The 14151-nt window shown below is 45.5% G+C and overlaps 1 long non-coding RNA gene, 1 other non-coding gene and 1 pseudogene across 3 annotated transcripts; 1 reads left to right on the plus strand and 2 right to left on the minus strand.

Annotated features, from left to right (window-relative positions):
* The window catches only part of LOC115125313 (testis-expressed protein 2-like), a 52044-nt pseudogene extending 39833 nt beyond the window's left edge, over positions 1 to 12211 (plus strand).
* Positions 7068 to 14085, minus strand: LOC135564702 (uncharacterized). Of its 2 annotated transcripts, none has more exons than XR_010461223.1 (5): positions 13826 to 14085; positions 13626 to 13739; positions 13306 to 13422; positions 8100 to 13118; positions 7068 to 7735 (listed from the first exon to the last, which is right to left on the minus strand). It is a non-coding gene; the product is annotated as an uncharacterized LOC135564702 (long non-coding RNA). The 2 variants fall into 2 exon arrangements; XR_010461222.1 differs by having other exon boundaries at positions 8797 to 13118; positions 13826 to 14084.
* On the minus strand, positions 12833 to 12974 carry LOC115125316 (small nucleolar RNA SNORA50). Its single transcript, XR_003862943.1, has one exon. It is a non-coding gene; the product is annotated as a small nucleolar RNA SNORA50 (small nucleolar RNA).
* Positions 14086 to 14151: the final 66 nt, after the last annotated feature.

The raw sequence follows: 14151 nt of genomic DNA on the forward strand, positions 1-14151 counted from the left end.
CCCATTATATCTTGGCATTGGGTGTTGCATAACTTTGTTTATGAAATAAATCTATTAAGTCTATTGTTGTGTTATTTGTTCACTCAGGTTTCCTTTATCTAATATTAGCTTTGGTTGAAGATCTGATAACATTCAGTATGAAAAATATGCAAAAGTAGAGAAAGTTAGAAAGGGGCAGATACTTTTTCACAACACTGTAGATGTTATTGATTAGGATCTAAAAGGCCAGACTAGATCAGCACTCCAACTGAGAATGTGAATACAGCCCGAGGCACATTCATTCCTGCATTGAAATGTCTGACTTTGGGAGGGGATGAGGGGGAGAAGTGGGAGGCTCGTGAGGAGAGTGGGAGGTCATATTTGTCACCCCTTGACCTTAGTTTTTTATTTATTATTTTGGTTAGGTCAGGGTGTGACAAGGGTGGTTTGTTTAGTTTTTGTATGTCTAGGGTTTTTTGTATGTCTAGGTGTTTTATATGTCTATGGTTGCCTAGATTGGTTCTCAATCGTTGTCTCTGATTGGGGACCGTATTTAAGTAGCCATATTCCTTGGGGATTTTGGTGGGTTGTGTCTATGTGTAGTTTCCTGTCAGCACTTGGTTTATATAGCTTCATGGTTGTTTTGTTATTTTGTTAGTTTAAGTGTTCTTCGTTTATTAAAAGAAGTATGTATTCGTATCACGCTGCACCTTGGTCTCCTCGTTATGACGAACGTGACAATATTGATCCAGTCATTTAACTATATTCTGATGTAGGGGATACAGTTGGGAGTGTGGTTAAGTCTGTTTTCCATGTTTTACCTGAAAAACCTTTCATTGCTAAGCTTGAATGTCTCACTGTCTCGCTTTAACGGTCCACTTCTCCATAAAGGCCCAGTGCAGTCAACATTTTCCTTGGTTTTGTGTCATATTGTACAACAGCTGATGAAACTAACACTTTAATGGAGTTTTGGCTTACCTGGTGAAATCAACAGGCGGTATAAGTTTTAATAGACCAAAAACAAAGAGTTCTAAACCTCCCTGACAATACCAGCTAGTTTTTGACAAAAAGCATTTATTTTTTGTGGACCATTTTAATTCTAAACAGTCACAGTAAGGTACTTAATTGTTACCCAGAAATTATTTGATATTGAGATTTTTTTTTAAAAGGCTGCATTAGTCCTTTAAAGGATTTGGGAAGCTTTCCATATTCAAGGTTAAGGGTTAAACTCCTAAGGCTCTACTGCAGCGTTTCCCAAACTCATTCCTGGGGACCACAAGGGGTGCCTAGCACAACACAGCTGATTTCAAATAATCAAAGCTTGATGATGAGTTGATTATTTGAATCAGCTGTGTAGTGTTAGGGCAAAAACCAAAACGTGCACCCCTTCGGGTCCCCATGACTGAGTTTGGAAACACTGCTCTGCTGTCTTGCTACAGTAGAAGCATCCGGTAGCCTAGTGGTTAAGAGCGTTGGGCCAGTAAACGACAGTTTGCTGGTTTGAATGCCCCTGAGCAAGGCAGTTAACCGCCAACAACAACTGCTCCCTGGGTGCCGATGATGTCGATTAAGGTAGACCCCCACACCGCTCTGATTCAAAGGGGTTGGGTTAAATGCGGAAGACACATTTCGGTTAAATGCATTCAGTTGTACAACTGAATAGGTATCTCCTTTCCCATAAGCTCGTCAGTCCAGAGAGTGATTTATTGCACACTGTCCTACACAACACGGTTCCCATGGGCTTTCCCCCCAGGCATTATCAGCTAAATGCTTGCACATAATGAGCCCTATGGGGATTACTGCTCAGCAGCCCTGTGCTCCTCTATTCCAGGAGGATGATGAAGCTGATATAAGTTAAGGGCTTTATAACCGTTACCATCTGAAGAGTTTCCAGAGATTTAGTCACAGAAATCCCTCCCCACTTTCATTGTGTGGGATAGAGAGTGTTTGGAGAGAGAGTCTGGAGAGAGAGCGAGAGTCTGGAGAGAGAGCGAGAGTCTGGAGAGAGAGCGAGAGTCTGGAGAGAGAGCGAGAGTCTGGAGAGAGAGCGAGAGTCTGGAGAGAGAGAGAGAGAGAGTCTGGAGAGAGAGAGAGAGAGAGTCTGGAGAGAGAGCGAGAGAGTCTGGAGAGAGTTGAAGAGTAAACGTGTTGATATTTCCTCCCCGTATAGAGACGTGATATGACTGAAGAGCTTAATTTCACTAGTGTACACACACACACACACACGCGTATACACCAAAAAACACTGCTGGGTTCTGACCTTTCCCACCCAAAACCAGGAAGAAGCCTGGTGAGTTAGCCAGCTTCTGAGCCAATCAGAGGTGAGGCTGCCCTAGTGTTGACCTTTTGGTGTGTTTACTAGAGGATCATTCCTCTCCCTACCAGTCAGACACAGCATGTGGCTTCACTGCAATTAGGAGTCCGGCGGGTAACTTCTGGCTAGTCTACAAAACCAACCTTAGCATTTATACTTTAGACATGCAATGTTTAACTGAGTTTTACAATAGTACTAATACAGGGCCAAAGCAAACCATGCTGAATGAATTATCTTGAAATTGCATCAAACAGTGGGTAACATAAGAACTTAGTATTCAAGTTGTTGTTCATGTGTGCTCCCACCAGGGGCTGCTAGCGACCAGAGTGCCCCAAAGGCAGATGTGATGCTGCTTAAGGCCGCTACAAACTTCACGCAAACAGAGCAACAGAGCGTCGTATACGTTACAACAGTTTTACCAGAGTGAGAGAGAGATTAGCAGCTACTCTTCCTGGGGTCTAAACAGTGTTAAAACAATTACATCACAGCAAAACACAGCCTACATCATCAATAACACAATACATCATACATTATTACTCTATTATACAACATTTACAATATAAAATACACTATACCACAATATGACAATATTGCATTGTGTGCGTGTGTGTGTGTGTGCGTAAGTGTCTCTTCACAGTCCACGTTGTGCTGTGAGTTGTTGTTTTATCTGGGGTTTTTTCAATCTGATTTTACGGCTCGATTGAGTTACTTGATGTGGAAGAGTTCCATGTTGTCATGGCTCTATGTAGTACTGTGCATTTCCCAAAGTCTGTTCTGTACGTGGGGACTGTGAAGAGACCCCTGGTGGCATTGCTTGTGGGGTATGTATGGGTGTCTGAGCTGTGTGTTAGCCGTTTGAACAGACAGTTTGGTGCATTCAACACATCTCTCACAAAGAAAAGTAGGGATGCAGTCAATCTCTCCTCTACTTTGAGCCAGGAGAGACTGACATACAGGTTATTGAGACTGACATACAGGTTATTGATGTTGTCCCTCCGTCTACATTTAAGGGCCAGCCGTGCTGCTCTATTCTGGGCCAACTGTAATTTGCCTATATTCTTCTTTGCTTTACTTGACCATATAACTGGGCAGTAGTCCAGGTGGGATAAAACGAAGGGAGCTCTTACTGCTCTTTGCCTCAGGCTCACAGTGGATGAGTGACTTATCCACTTACACATAGGACCAAGAGCTTTTATACACCGTCAGCATTAGCTATACATTTTTGTGCTTTTGTAGTAACTAATCCGATATGGCTATGTAGTTTGTTGGCTGCATCCTCAACGGTGGAGAACGTTTTCATTGCAGGGAAGTGTGAAAACATTTCTGCCTCATTATTCCACTATTGCCGTCCAATGTGCCAACGATGGTATGTTAGTAATGATTTACCATCCCTCTTTTATCCCTTTCTCTCTTTCTCTCCCTACACTTTCTAGGTCTGTGGTTTGATCTGGAGGTATCCTACACTGGTTCCTTCATCATGACCCTGGAGACCAAGATGAACTTGGCCCGTCTGGGGAAGGAAGGAGAGGGGCTGGGGGAGCAGGGGAAAGAGGGGTGAGTATGGAGTATGGAGGAGGGAGAGGGCCTGGGAGAGCAGGGGAAAGAGGGGTGAGTATGGAGAGGGGCTGGGGGAGCAGGGGAAAGAGGGGTGAGTATGGAGGAGGGACTGGGGGAGCAGAGGAGAGAGGGGTGAGTATGGAGGAAGGAGAGGGGCTGGGGGAGCAGGAGAAAGAGGGGTGAGTATGGAGGAGGGAGGAAGGAGAGAGGCTGGGGGAGCAGGGGAAAGAGGGGTGAGTATGGAGGAGGGAGGAAGGAGAGAGGCTGGGGGAGCAGGGGAAAGAGGGGTGAGTATGGAGGAGGGACTGGGGAGCAGAGGAGAGAGGGGTGAGTATGGAGGAAGGAGAGGGGCTGGGGGAGAGAGGCTGGGGGAGCAGGGGAAAGAGGGGTGAGTATGGAGGAGGGAGGAAGGAGAGAGGCTGGGGGAGCAGGGGGAAAGAGGGGTGAGTATGGAGGAGGGACTGGGGGAGCAGAGGGGAGAGGGGTGAGTATGGAGGAAGGAGAGGGGCTGGGGGAGCAGGAGAAAGAGGGGTGAGTATGGAGGAGGGAGGAAGGAGAGAGGCTGGGGGAGCAGGTGAAAGAGGGGGGTGAGTATGGAGGAGGGAGGAAGGAGAGAGGCTGGGGGAGCAGGGGAAAGAGGGGTGAGTATGGAGGAGGGACTGGGGGAGCAGAGGGAGAGAGGGGTGAGTATGGAGGAGGGAGAGGGGCTGGGGGAGCAGGAAAAGAGGGGTGAGTATGGAGGAGGGAGAGGGGCTGGGGGAGCAGGGGAAAGAGGGGTGAGTATGGAGGAGGGACTGGGGGAGCAGAGGAGAGAGGGGTGAGTATGGAGGAAGGAGAGGGGCTGGGGGAGCAGGGGAAAGAGGGGTGAGTATGGAGGAGGGAGAGGGGCTGGGGCAGCACGGGAAAGATGGGTGAGTATGGAGGAGGGAGAGGGTCTGGGGGAGCAGGGGAAAGAGGGGTGAGTATGGAGGGGCTGGGGAGAGGGGTGAGTATGAAGGAGGGAGAGGGGCTGGGGGAGCAGGGGAAAGAGGGGTGAGTATGAAGGAGGGAGATGGGGCTGGGGGAGCAGGGGAGAGAGGGGTGAGTAGGAAGGAGGGAGATGGGGAAGCAGGGGAGAGATGGGTGAGTAGGAAGGAGGGAGAGGGGCTGGGGAAGCAGGGGGTGAGTAGGAAGGAGGGAGATGGGGAGCAGGGGAGAGAGGGGTGAGTAGGAAGGAGGGAGAGGGGCTGGAGGAGCAGGGGAGAGAGGGGTGAGTAGGAAGGAGGGAGATGGGGCTGGGGGAGCAGGGGAGAGAGGGGTGAGTAGGAAGGAGGGAGAGGGGCTGGGGAAGCAGGGGTGAGTAGGAAGGAGGGAGATGGGGCTGGGGGAGCAGGGGAGAGAGGGGTGAGTAGGAAGGAGGGAGATGGGGCTGGGGGAGCAGGGGAGAGAGGGGTGAGTAGGAAGGAGGGAGAGGGGCTGGGGAAGCAGGGGGTGAGTAGGAAGGAGGGAGATGGGGCTGGGGGAGCAGGGGAGAGAGGGGTGAGTAGGAAGGAGGGAGATGGGGCTGGGGGGAGAGAGGGGTGAGTAGGAAGGAGGGAGAGGGGCTGGAGGAGCAGGGGAGAGAGGGGTGAGTAGATAGGAGGGAGATGGGGCTGGGGGAGCGAGGGGTAAGGACATAGAGATATGTGGTATTTAAAATGTTCTATTTACATATGTGGTTAAAAAAGAGCACTCAGGGAGATATTATAAATCTTTTAAAAAAAGAAAGTACTTACTTATATAATACTTTAAAGTATGTGCACCTCTTTGGTTATGTAGGCAATCACATGTGAGTAATTAGTGGCATTCAGGATGTATGATACTGAACAGAGTGACTTAGCAACACCTTTTCTAAATACTTATTGGCTCCATTCACTGCCTGACTTCATCTGGAACTGTCAACGTGTTTTGTTTGACTTCCAACAAAAATGCTATTAGTCAATTAGTGGATGCTGGGAGGGGATAATGAGAAGTAACATTTATTTACTGTAAATCTAGGATCAACAGCATGGCTTTGAACATGTGCTAATGGCTGAATTGATAGGGTTTGTTCAGTGTTGTTCTACGCTCATAGGATATGCAGGCTTTTGTTCCAGCCCACATCAACACACATGATTCAAGAACAGGTGTGTTAGTGCTGGACTGGACCAAAAACCTGCATCACATGAACAGGATTGAAAACACTGCGTTTGAATGAGGCATTGTTAACTGTCACATTTGCATATTTTTTTCTCCTTCTTTCATTCCTTTATTCCCTCTCTCTGGATTCTACCTCTGACCTCGGTGGATGTGTCTTATTGCTGGTGAGTTTGGGAAAGATTTCTTTCTGCCTGGTATACTGAAATCATCCCTCTTTTCATATTTCACCCTCTTTTGTCTCATGGAATCAGCTTCCCTGCAAGCCAGTCGATCCTTTAAAAGCCCCGGCAAGGAATGAGTCTGGTACCAGATCTGTTTGTTCTGTCTTGCCATCATCTATGGCAGTGGTCACCAACCTTTTCTGAGTCGAGATCACTTTCTGAGTCAAAATCCAAGCCGATATCTACAGCTCAGATTTGTTTTAAACATGACTTAAACGTAAGCCCATTACAAACAGTTCTGTAACAATGAGGTTTGTGCAGTAGGCTATAGGCCCAACACATTATCATTGCATATTGCTATGCTTGAATTGCCCTGCCAATGTTGTTCTTCTCAGACCATTTTGAAATTATATTTAAAACATTTAGATATATGATCACACTGGTAATAGCAATGCAAGCTTATCGGAGCACTCTGCTATCGACTACTCCTTCAATGCAACTGCAGTGCTAGTTTTAGTGGAAGTAGGGAGAACGCACATTTTATTGGTTAAAGTGTTGACTGTGCTGAATGACAACTTAAACATAAACTTGCTCACAAAAACAGCAGCTCTTTGCTGTATTCGTAAACTTTTTGAAATCTCACAGTATCAACTTTACTGTGCATTCTAGACTTATTTTTACCGTCTATGGCTCAAGGAAACTGTGCACACACGGTGATCTGAGCTACCTGATTGGCCAGTGGTAGGCCTATAGGTGCACTTGATTTGCTCTTTGGGCCTGCTGTGTTGTCTGACTTCTACCTTCAGACGCATGAAATTGTAAAAGAATGGAAACACTGCCTTCCTGGTGCAACTAATGATGCTGAATCAAGTGCACCTACCATCAACAGTGAAACGGAAAAAAGGGAACACAAGGCTTTATTATTGTTTTTTTTACAGAAATGTTTGGTGATCTACTAGGAATGCCTTGGAGATCGACCAGTCAATCGTGATCAACCGGTTGGTGACCACTGACCAGGCTATTTCCCAGCCGAGGCCTCTGAGGGATCAATCGTTCTGGGAATGTTTAACAGAGGATTTGATGATAGTCTTTGAGCTGCTCAGCGAATCCTCTTCGGAGTGAACTTGGTTTGACGAAAAGGGAAGAAACTCCCTCTGCAAACAGTGGGCATGGCCTTGTGAGCAGAAACATGACTTCTCATGCTGTACCACATGGGAGTCCTTTAGGCTTTAGTCTAGGGTACATGTTAGTCCCCGTTCAGGACTGAAGGAGTGTCAGCTTTGACCGTCGGAACGAACTGCTGTGTCCAGACTGGATTTGCTGAGGGCTTCCTAGGCACAAATGCTGCCAACACCGCTCCCCAATAACAGACAATTGCTCATACTAATTTTCATCTGTTTTCCACTTCCATTTCTTAAAGCTGACTAATACTCATCCCCTTTGTTCTCATGTTTTGTGTGTGTAAAGGCCCAGACCTCGGGCCTACTGCCTGGCAGACAGTGACGAAGAGTCCTCCAGTGCTGGATCGTCTGACGAAGAGGATCCCCCAGAAATCCCCATGGACATGCTGGGGGCGGAGGGGTGAGAACATCATTAGCATTAGGCCGTGTCTGTCTGTTTCCATTCATGTGTTTTTATAGACTTCAGAGACTCTTTCTAGCACTAATTGATGAATTGCAGCTCATTTTAGCTGTTAGAATATTACAATGAAGAAGATACAGAGAACACAGTCAATTATGCAGGCTAATAATCGTGCAGCAATTGTTGGTTATACTTTATTTTACAGCCCGGTTTAAGGTATTGTCCTAAGTGCCACAAACAGATACAGGCAGGAACTGCTTTCCGGCCCAGAGTGACAGAATGTACCCACTCACTGCCCTGTATAGTGGGTGGAGGGAGAGACTAATGAATATCTGATGATGCTGACTCACTCCCTCCTCTTCCTTTTCCGACACCTCTTTCACCTCCTTCACTTCCCCTCCTCTCCCTCGTTCTCCATCTCCTCTTTCTGCTCTTTGTCCTCTCTCCTTCTTCTTCCTCCTATTATTTCATCTCCTCCTCTTCCCTCACAGTTTTGTCGGAGGCCACCGGCCCAGTAAGATCATGAGGTTTGTGGACAAGATCGCCAAGTCTAAGTACTTCCAGAAGGCCACGGAGACAGAGTTTATCAAGAAGAAGATCGAGGAGGTGTCCAACACGCCACTGCTTCTCACCGTGGAGGTGCTGGAGTGCCGCGGGATGCTGGCTGTCAACATACCACCCCCACCCACCGACAGGTTATGGTACGTTCCATCCATCCCACCTCCCCTCACTGACAGGATAATGGTACGTCACAATACCTTCATACAGTTACATACCACCTCCCCCCACCATTAGGATATAGAACGCCCCATCACCCTCATACAGTATACTTAGCACCTACCCCCGCAGACAGAATTTGGTACATTCCACTCCAGGGGCAAGGTCTGAATATTGAATATCCAGTGTGAATATGTATGTTATTCAGCTATAGAGATACAGAAGGGCTTAGCCTGGCTTGTTGACACAGTAGCCCACATGTCCTCTGCTGGTAATATGAAGTAGAGGAGTCAAAGCATTATAAAAAGGAAGACTAGACTAGTAGCTTACTAGTTCAACGGGTATAAGAGAAACCTTCCCCAGGATATTAGGATACATTAAGCCAATGGGTGTAACATAGGGAACCTTCCCCGTCCAGGTATGGCTTCAGGAGTCCCCCCCACTTGGAGCTGAAAGCCCGGCCCAAGCTGGGTGAGAGGGAGGTCACGCTGGCCCACGTCACCGACTGGATCGAGAAGAAACTGGATCAGGAGTTTCAGGTACGCTGAGAACAGGGAGAGTAGAGCATTAACAGCTCTCTACTTGGATTATGTAATAACTGTATTGTGTGATCTGAAATCCAGGAGCTTGGACTGAGCTTTCCCTGAACATGGGATCTGCCTGGGAACATCTCTGGGCTCTATAGTCTTTCCTGGTCAGAAAGATCTAAGTCCCCCTACCTATTTGTTAATACAATTTGATTAATCATATCATCACATGAATGTATCTTTTGTTCAATATGTATCGAAAGCTTTCCATTTCTCTTAGCTTTGCATCTCTTCCCTTGTCAACAAAGTGAATGTCTTCCCAGTGTTAGACAATGATGGGACTGGGACAACAGAAGAGTGGTGTGTGATGTATTTACCGCAGCCCACCAAGCTGTACTTCAAAGACAGTATGCTTGTGGCTCTCAGTCTTCATATAATGATCAGGCTGCTCCTAGAACTCTGCCCTGAGGCACACCTGTTCACAACTCAGTTATTCTGCCAGGCTACGAAGTAGAACTATATGTATCCCTGTTTGAGACTTCGCTACATTATTATTATCCTTACCACACACACTCAGGCACAGAAGTACGCACACATCAGTTGTGAGTGACTATGTATGGCTTCCCAAAAATACCAGACTCCAGACAATCCCCAAATCCAATCACACAGAATAAGATTGACTGCAGTCTCCTGGGTTTTTGTCCGAAATCTGCCTTTCTGCTGTAACTGGTGTTGAGGCCTGTTTGTTGTTTTCACAGAAACACATACTGTATAACTACTATAAATTGCTATTTTGTGATACCAGCTAGACCAAAGCACCTCGTTCAGCATTCAAGTGATAAACTAAGATTTGTGTTCTTGTCAAACATGCACAGACAAAAGGCTTATCAGAAATGTAATAAATATTAGTGGCACACCTTTAGCTTGAAGTGTTTTCTGTTTTACTCCTAGTTACTCAAGTTCTCGTTTTTGTTCTCACAGAAAATATTTGTGATGCCAAACATGGATGACCTCTGGCTACCCATCATGCACTCTGCCATGGACACCCGTTCTAATGCCAACCTGGCTACTGTGACAACATCGACCGATGCCTTGAGGGACCCAGACCTCTCGGAGCCTGAACTCTTTGACGTGTGAAGACAACAAGACTCTCTGTTTCTGGGGTGTTGCTAAGGATAAGTCACTGGCGACCTGACATCCCAGTAACCACTGGTGCCAGCGTCGCAGTGGGCGGGGCTTACTGCCCTCCCCTCAGGACAGTGGGCCAATCTCACAGCCACTCCAGACTGTGGATCCTCTACCAGGAAGTGAAGAAAGGCAGAGATGGAGAGAGACAGCCTGCTTACTTCTCACTTGGCTGGGAAATACTGCATCATTGGTTTGAGGGAATATTAATCCGAGGACGGTGTCAATCAGACAGGTCATGGATTCACAGACCATTTGGATTGTAAGTGTGTGTGTGGTCAGACAAATTGCCATGCAGTGTAAACTGAAGAACCACACTACCTGTGATATACAGCAGCTACACCAAACGTGTGTACTAATCAAATTCCATGATATGCCCTGCATTTCTTTTTCCATTGACTTTCAGACCCGAAACCCATGAAAAAAGAATGGGTGTAGATGGTCATAGAGAGAAGGCTGTGTGTGTGTGATTTGTCACATGCTTCATCATCTAATGCACATATGGGCATTGTGAGACAATGTCTATCCCTCTCTCCGCCCCCTCCCCATCCATCGCGTGGCATTCCTTATGCAAACAGGTCAACGCCACTGTGCATCAGTCAACAATACCATCCTACCCCCAAAACAACTCAAACTGCATGTGGTAGTTACTGAATACCCTTGCCTGAGACCTGAAAATGTGTGTTGGATCCTCAAGATGTCTATGCTTTAGCTCAGCGTGCTCACACTCTTGTGGCATGGGTATGAAACCCGAGTAAGTCACAGATGAAGGCTATATATAGTAGTTACTGACTGTATAGCTTGGGAGCTTTCATCAAATGCATAGGGCCTTCAGTGTCTTCTGTCCACCATTGCCTCAGCCATTCTGAAGTCAAACCACATGTACAAATACCAACCATAAATCTATGTATTGTCACAAGTCTTACAGCTATGATGTCAAAAGAGGTGTGTGTAGTGTAGACAGAAGGCCTAATGAATGTACCTGTAAAGCAGGCAGTTCCCTAACTGGGTCCCTAAGAGACTGCTGACTTAGGGCTCGATTCAATCAGATCCGCTTTAAGCGACATCTGCATACTGGTTGTTTTGCTGGTGGAACTGCATTAGAGCAGTCAAATCCACAAGCGGCTTCTGGAATTATACCTAAAGCAGACATTGCCATTGTGTTTTGAGTCGCATTAAGAGAAATCCTATGCAGACCCGTTTACAAGTTCGAACATTGGAATGTGCGATGTTTTCTACACCTTAATTAGGCTGTTAGAAATGATCTTTTTTTTTTGAATGATTTTCAATTTGAGTGTCATTATTTCTATATAGACTATACTTTCTCATTCTGAACTTCTAATGTGTGGCTTTGTGACAATGATCACAAGAGCAGCTGCTCACCGATTTCACAGCTTCAAGTTACACCTCCAAAACATTAGCTTTGCGGGTATCATCTATCCCTGGTAAATGCTTGATCTGATTGAATCTAGTCATTACTTTGGCAGTGGTAGGAGATATTTCCGGAGTTCAAATGCATTTGTCTCGTCTTATAGGCCAAGCAGCACTTTCACACACACCTCTTTTTAAAACTGTTTCTCAACCTTTTTTGTACCAGCAACTGGCAAATCTGGTGTCTTACTCAGGGGGTGAACTTGTACAGCAAGTCTCACAATACAGAAACAGGAGAAAGGCTCCTGCCCTGTGGTCCAGACAAGGCATGCTTAGTTACTGCCAAAGCTATGAGTTTCCTCTTTGGAGCACCACTGCGCTACATTACTTCATTGTCAGACACCCATCGGAAGGACTGATCAGCACCGCTATCGTAGACCACGTTCACCAGCTAGGACACGTTACAGCTTTCACACACTCAGATTCTGAACATATTTAGACGCCTGCAGCTGGTGATTCAAACAGCCATAATTTATGTTAGCCATACCGCTCAACCAATGGAAACATGAGCCATTCAGTAAATATGACTGCTTTTCTTTATCAATTTCCTGTCTTGACTTCATGCTATGTACATATGAAAAATAAACCATTTCAAATATCAAGCAATGACTGGCGCAGATGGTTTTGAAACTTTTCAGATTCATGAAATTTGCCAATAACTTTTTACCGGTGACTTGGGTTGTCTGCCACAACTTTGTTCAAATGTTTGTGAGGCAAAATGCCACTTGAATAACAAGAAATTCTAGTCAAATGTTTACAGCTAAGTCAAGTCATGTGTGCGTGTGAGGGCATGTCATAGGTTCTTTCCTCATACGCTACCGATCATTACATTTGCAGTGATGGGAAAAATATATAATCTGGAATTTCAGTTGCGTTGAGCGATGTCACTACTGTTCTGATCAATAAAACAGTGCTTGCATGTAACTAGTCGTGCTTTGACAACAGTACCTCATCCTAGGCTCATTCAAACTAATGAGTGGTTGTTTGGGCCATTGTGACTTTGTGCTTTTGAGTTATAGGGACATTTGCACAGATCACACAACAGGTTCAAATGTCACTGAATAAATAGTATGCAGAGCTAAAAAAAAAAAAGTTGATTTAATCTGCCTATAACAATACTACTGGTTTATTCCTTGTAGCTTTAAAATTAGGGAATGGTACTTCAAAATCATCAAGTATTCAGATTAAAGCTCAGAATACACACATGACAAATATTAGTGAGTAGATGTGAGTTGCATTTAAAAGAGAAACTTGGGATGAAATGCCAAGTAACCCCAGTTATAACAAGCCTTTGATTTGTTCTTGCAGCTGTAGCTTGGCCTACAGAGCCATGGAGAGGGCTCTGCTGGTTCAAAGACAGTGCATACAGTTACAATATAAATGAAAACAAAACATTCCACTACAAATATGACTTTATTGGACAACTTAATGTTCAATAAATTGAGTTGTATTAGTTGAAGTCTCTCCGTGGTATTCATTTTGCACCACATTGGACTCCAATGACTGCATCTAGATCCACGAAGAAGAAAAAACACAAATAAGCCTACTATTTCAAACAGTCAGTCAGTTTGACATGAGAATGGGTTATGTCAGAATACAAAAGGTAACTTCACCATCAATCAGAAGTCTAACGCATTAAACATCATTCATAAACCCCCCCCATTGCACTACAGATGTCGGAGATCACAGTATTCACCTTCATGTCTTTGAGGGAAACCTGAATGATGCAGGGTTCCTTCGTAGAAAGGAGCCACGCTGTTAATGGCTTACACGTCTCCTGCTCCAAGACAAGCCACATTAACTCTACCATTCCCTGAAGTCGCAAAGGCAAAAATAAGCACAAAAAAGTTATTCCCCCAGACTGGTGACAACCACATTGATTGTCCATGCCTGGGTTATGAGTCAGAACAACAAAAGTTAACTTCACTGTCAATCAGAAGTCTAACGCGTTAAAACATCATTCATACAACCATGGATATGTTCTATGGTTATTGGATTGCCATTGCATGCAACTACCTCAAGAGAACACAAGGGGTTCCATTGTCCCAACGTGGACTCGAGGGCCATGCTGCGGACCACGTGCGCAGTCTCCGCACATGATTGTGGTGCTCGTAATGGCCTCCGACTTTCCTGGGGAATAGAATCAAAACATTAACGAAATGATTTAGCATCAAGGATGTTTAAAGTCAATCCAGATGTTGATAAATTAACCTTACCTTGAACGAGTCGTAAGTAGCTAGTTAGCCATTAGCTACTGGCCTTTTTACTGAGTTCCTTGCCAAATTACATAATCGGGATTAGTTGACGTTCACTCACTACAGTTTTCAATGTATAATCTTCTAGCGTCCATCAAACAATATGGGTAAACAAAATTCGAGTTTAGTCTGCACAGACTGAGCCATGCGTCTGTAATCAGACATACGCTCCATGTTCCTCTTGCTTGATGTAATGTGACCGGAAGACCCCCGACGAATTTATACTTGCTTGCAAAGAATATCCGGTAGCTAGCTGTGTACTTATTGGTGGAGAGACATCCTAGAAT

The sequence above is a fragment of the Oncorhynchus nerka genome, linkage group LG26 (genome assembly GCF_034236695.1).
Source record: "Oncorhynchus nerka isolate Pitt River linkage group LG26, Oner_Uvic_2.0, whole genome shotgun sequence".
NCBI classification, from domain to species: domain Eukaryota; kingdom Metazoa; phylum Chordata; class Actinopteri; order Salmoniformes; family Salmonidae; genus Oncorhynchus; species Oncorhynchus nerka.